Consider the following 6,187-nt stretch of genomic DNA (forward strand, 5'->3'; position numbering starts at 1 on the left):
CACCTCTCTGATTCAGACCGGTTGGGTTAAACGCAGAAGACATTCAGTTGTACAACTGAATAGGTTATCCCCTTCACCTTTCCTTGTGCTCCGCTGGCCTGTCTCCTTAAAAGAAACGCTCATTAGCTCTTATTACAAATTCTTATTTACAATGGCGGCCTAGAAACAGTAGGTTGACTGCCTTGCTCAGGGGCAGAACGACTGATTTGTACCTCGTCAGCTCGTGGATTCGAACATGCAACGTTTACCAGTCCAACGCTCTAACCACGAGACTACCCTGCCGCCCCAAATTGACAATTCAAAGAGGGACACAAGCGCTTGTTAAATAATGAACACACCCCCGCTGCGCAAGTCGACCTCGCCTAATGAACACACCCCCGCTGCGCAAGTCGACCTCGCCTAATGAACACACCCCCGCTGCGCAAGTCGACCTCGCCTAATGAACACACTCCCGTTGCGCAAGTCGGCGTCGCCTAATGAACACACCCCCGCTGCGCAAGTCGACCTCGCCTAATGAACACACCCCCGCTGCGCAAGTCGGCGTCGCCTAATGAACACACCCCCGCTGCGCAAGTCGGCGTCGCCTAATGAACACACCCCCGCTGCGCAAGTCGACCTCGCCTAATAGCATTTTCTTAGATTGACCATATTAACTTAATCATTGTAATCTCGTACACATTGATGTCAGACATGCACCTACCTACCTACCCCTCTATGTGACTGATGACTGGGATGACTGCAGGAGCAGGACAAGACCCCCTCTATGTGACTGATGACTGGGATGAATGCAGGAACAGGACAAGACCCCCTTTATGTGACTGATGACTGCAGGAACAGGACAAGACCCCCTCTATGTGACTGATGACTGCAGGAACAGGACAAGACCCCCTCTATGTGACTGATGACTGCAGGAACAGCTCCAACTCCTGTTGGAGTAGCTCCAACTCCAAAAAGTTCTGGGACACTGAAGTCCATGGAGAACAAGAGCACCTCCTCCCAGCTGCCCACTGCACTGAGGCTAGGGAACACGGTCACCACCGACAAATCCATGATTATCGAAAACTTCAACAAGCATTTCTCAACGGCTGGCCATGCCTTCCGCCTGGCTACTCCTACCTCGGCCAACAGCTCCGGCCCCCCCGCAGCTCCTCGCCCAAGCCTCTCCAGGTTCTCCTTTACCCAAATCCAGATAGCAGATGTTCTGAAAGAGCTGCAAAACCTGGACCCGTATAAATCAGCTGGGCTTGACAATCTGGACCCTCTATTTCTGAAACTATCCGCCGCCATTGTCGCAACCCCTATTACCAGCCTGTTCAACCTCTCTCTCATATCGTCTGAGATCCCCAAGGATTGGAAAGCTGCCGCAGTCATCCCCCTCTTCAAAGGGGGAGACACCCTGGACCCAAACTGTTACAGACCTATATCCATTCTGCCCTGCCTATCTAAGGTCTTCGAAAGCCAAGTCAACAAACAGGTCATTGACCATCTCGAATCCCACCGTACCTTCTCCGCTATGCAATCTGGTTTCCGAGCCGGTCACGGGTGCACCTCAGCCACACTCAAGGTACTAAACGACATCATAACCGCCATCGATAAAAGACAGTACTGTGCAGCCGTCTTCATCGACCTTGCCAAGGCTTTCGACTCTGTCAATCACCATATTCTTATCGGCAGACTCAGTAGCCTCGGCTTTTCGGATGACTGCCTTGCCTGGTTCACCAATTACTTTGCAGACAGAGTTCAGTGTGTCAAATCGGAGGGCATGTTGTCCGGTCCTCTGGCAGTCTCTATGGGGGTGCCACAGGGTTCAATTCTCGGGCCGACTCTTTTCTCTGTGTATATCAATGATGTTGCTCTTGCTGCGGGCGATTCCCTGATCCACCTCTATGCAGACGACACCATTCTATACACTTTTGGCCCGTCACTGGACACTGTGCTATCTAACCTCCAATCGAGCTTCAATGCCATACAACACTCCTTCCGTGGCCTCCAACTGCTCTTAAACGCTAGTAAAACCAAATGCATGCTTTTCAACCGATCGCTGCCTGCACCCGCTTGCCCGACTAGCATCACCACACTGGATGGTTCCGACCTTGAATATGTGGACACCTATAAGTACCTAGGTGTCTGGCTAGACTGCAAACTCTCCTTCCAGACCCATATCAAACATCTCCAATCGAAAATCAAATCAAGAGTCGGCTTTCTATTCCGCAACAAAGCCTCCTTCACTCACGCTGCCAAGCTCACCCTAGTAAAACTGACTATCCTACCGATCCTCGACTTCGGCGATGTCATCTACAAAATGGCTTCCAACACTCTTCTCAGCAAACTGGATGCAGTTTATCACAGTGCCATCCGTTTTGTCACTAAAGCACCTTATACTACCCACCACTGCGACTTGTATGCTCTAGTCGGCTGGCCCTCGCTACATATTCGTCGCCAGACCCACTGGCTCCAGGTCATCTACAAGGCCATGCTAGGCAAAGCTCCGCCTTATCTCAGCTCACTGGTCACGATGGCAACACCCATCCGTAGCACGCGCTCCAGCAGGTGTATCTCATTGAGCATCCCCAAAGCCAACACCTCATTCGGCCGCCTTTCGTTCCAGTACTCTGCTGCCTGTGACTGGAACGAATTGCAAAAATCGCTGAAGTTGGAGACTTTTATCTCCCTCACCAACTTCAAACATCAGCTATCTGAGCAGCTAACCGATCGCTGCAGCTGTACATAATCTATTGGTAAATAGCCCACCCATTTTCACCTACCTCATCCCCATACTGTTTTTATTTATTTACTTTTCTGCTCTTTTGCACACCAATATCTCTACCTGTACATGACCATCTGATCATTTATCACTCCAGTGTTAATCTGCAATATTGTAATTATTCGCCTACCTCCTCATGCCTTTTGCACACAATGTATATAGACCCCCCCTTTTTTTCTACTGTGTTATTGACTTGTTAATTGTTTACTCCATGTGTAACTCTGTGTTGTCTGTTCACTCTGCTATGCTTTATCTTGGCCAGGTCGCAGTTGCAAATGAGAACTTGTTCTCAACTAGCCTACCTGGTTAAATAAAGGTGAAATAAAATAAATAAAAACAGGACAAGACCCCCTCTATGTGACTGATGACTGGGATGAATGCAGGAACAGGACAAGACCCCCTCTATGTGACTGATGACTGGGATGAATGCAGGAGCAGGACAAGACCCCCTCTATGTGACTGATGACTGGGATGAATGCAGGAAAAGGACAAGACCCCCTCTATGTGACTGATGACTGGGATGAATGCAGGAACAGGACAAGACCCCCTCTATGTGACTGATGACTGCAGGAGCAGGACAAGACCCCCTCTATGTGACTGATGACTGCAGGAGCAGGACAAGACCCCCTCTATGTGACTGATGACTGGGATGAATGCAGGAACAGGACAAGACCCCCTCTATGTGACTGATGACTGCAGGAGCAGGACAAGACCCCCTCTATGTGACTGATGACTGCAGGAGCAGGACAAGACCCCCTCTATGTGACTGATGACTGGGATGAATGCAGGAACAGGACAAGACCCCCTCTATGTGACTGATGACTGGGATGAATGCAGGAACAGGACAAGACCCCCTCTATGTGACTGATGACTGCAGGAGCAGGACAAGACCCCCTCTATGTGACTGATGACTGGGATGAATGCAGGAACAGGACAAGACCCCCTCTATGTGACTGATGACTGGGATGAATGCAGGAACAGGACAAGACCCCCTCTATGTGACTGATGACTGGGATGAATGCAGGAACAGGACAAGACCCCCTCTATGTGACTGATGACTGGGATGAATGCAGGAACAGGACAAGACCCCCTCTATGTGACTGATGACTGCAGGAACAGAACAAGACCCCCTCTATGTGACTGATGACTGCAGGAGCAGGACAAGACCCCCTCTATGTGACTGATGACTGGGATGAATGCAGGAACAGGACAAGACCCCCTCTATGTGACTGATGACTGCAGGAGCAGGACAAGACCCCCTCTATGTGACTGATGACTGCAGGAGCAGGACAAGACCCCCTCTATGTGACTGATGACTGGGATGAATGCAGGAACAGGACAAGACCCCCTCTATGTGACTGATGACTGCAGGAGCAGGACAAGACCCCCTCTATGTGACTGATGACTGCAGGAGCAGGACAAGACCCCCTCTATGTGACTGATGACTGCAGGAACAGGACAAGACCCCCTCTATGTGACTGATGACTGCAGGAACAGGACAAGACCCCCTCTATGTCACTGATGACTGGGATGAATGCAGGAACAGGACAAGACCCCCTCTATGTGACTGTGACTGATGAATGCAGGAACAGGACAAGACCCCCTCTATGTGACTGATGACTGCAGGAACAGGACAAGACCCCCTCTATGTGACTGATGACTGCAGGAGCAGGACAAGACCCCCTCTATGTGACTGATGACTGGGATGAATGCAGGAACAGGACAAGACCCCCTCTATGTGACTGATGACTGCAGGAGCAGGACAAGACCCCCTCTATGTGACTGATGACTGGGATGAATGCAGGAGCAGGACAAGACCCCCTCTATGTGACTGATGACTGGGATGAATGCAGGAACAGGACAAGACCCCCTCTATGTGACTGATGACTGGGATGAATGCAGGAACAGGACAAGACCCCCTCTATGTGACTGATGACTGGGATGAATGCAGGGACAGGACAAGACCCCCTCTATGTGACTGATGACTGCAGGAGCAGGACAAGACCCCCTCTATGTGACTGATGACTGGGATGAATGCAGGAACAGGACAAGACCCCTATGTGACTGATGACTGGGATGAATGCATGTGACTGATGACTGGGATGAATGCAGGAACAGGACAAGACCCCTCTATGTGACTGATGACTGGACAAGACCCCCTCTATGTGACTGATGACTGATGACTGGACAAGACCCCCTCTATGTGACTGGAAGAGGACAGGACAAGACCCCCTCTATGTGACTGATGACTGCAGGAGCAGGACAAGACCCCTCTATGTGACTGATGACTGGGATGAATGCAGGAACAGGACAAGACCCCCTCTATGTGACTGATGACTGGGATGTGACTGATGACTGGGATGAATGCAGGAACAGGACAAGACCCCCTCTATGTGACTGATGACTGGGATGAATGCAGGAACAGGACAAGACCCCCTCTATGTGACTGATGACTGGGATGAATGCAGGAACAGGACAAGACCCCCTCTATGTGACTGATGACTGGGATGAATGCAGGAACAGGACAAGACCCCCTCTATGTGACTGATGACTGGGATGAATGCAGGAACAGGACAAGACCCCCTCTATGTGACTGATGACTGGGATGAATGCAGGAACAGGACAAGACCCCCTCTATGTGACTGATGACTGGGATGAATGCAGGAACAGGACAAGACCCCCTCTATGTGACTGATGACTGGGATGAATGCAGGAACAGGACAAGACCCCCTCTATGTGACTGATGACTGGGATGAATGCAGGAACAGGACAAGACCCCTCTATGTGACTGATGACTGGGATGAATGCAGGAACAGGACAAGACCCCCTCTATGTGACTGATGACTGGGATGAATGCAGGAACAGGACAAGACCCCCTCTATGTGACTGATGACTGGGATGAATGCAGGAACAGGACAAGACCCCCTCTATGTGACTGATGACTGGGATGAATGCAGGAACAGGACAAGACCCCCTCTATGTGACTGATGACTGCAGGAACAGGACAAGACCCCCTCTATGTGACTGATGACTGCAGGAGCAGGACAAGACCCCCTCTATGTGACTGATGACTGGGATGAATGCAGGAACAGGACAAGACCCCCTCTATGTGACTGATGACTGCAGGAGCAGGACAAGACCCCCTCTATGTGACTGATGACTGCAGGAGCAGGACAAGACCCCTCTATGTGACTGATGACTGGGATGAATGCTGGGATGAATGCAGGAACAGGACAAGACCCCCTCTATGTGACTGATGACTGCAGGAACAGGACAAGACCCCCTCTATGTGACTGATGACTGGGATGAATGCAGGAGCAGGACAAGACCCCCTCTATGTGACTGATGACTGGGATGAATGCAGAAACAGGACAAGACCCCCTCTATGTGACTGATGACTGGGATGAATGCAGGAACAGGACA

The sequence above is a fragment of the Oncorhynchus nerka genome, linkage group LG15, assembly GCF_034236695.1.
Source record: "Oncorhynchus nerka isolate Pitt River linkage group LG15, Oner_Uvic_2.0, whole genome shotgun sequence".
In the NCBI taxonomy this organism is placed as follows: domain Eukaryota; kingdom Metazoa; phylum Chordata; class Actinopteri; order Salmoniformes; family Salmonidae; genus Oncorhynchus; species Oncorhynchus nerka.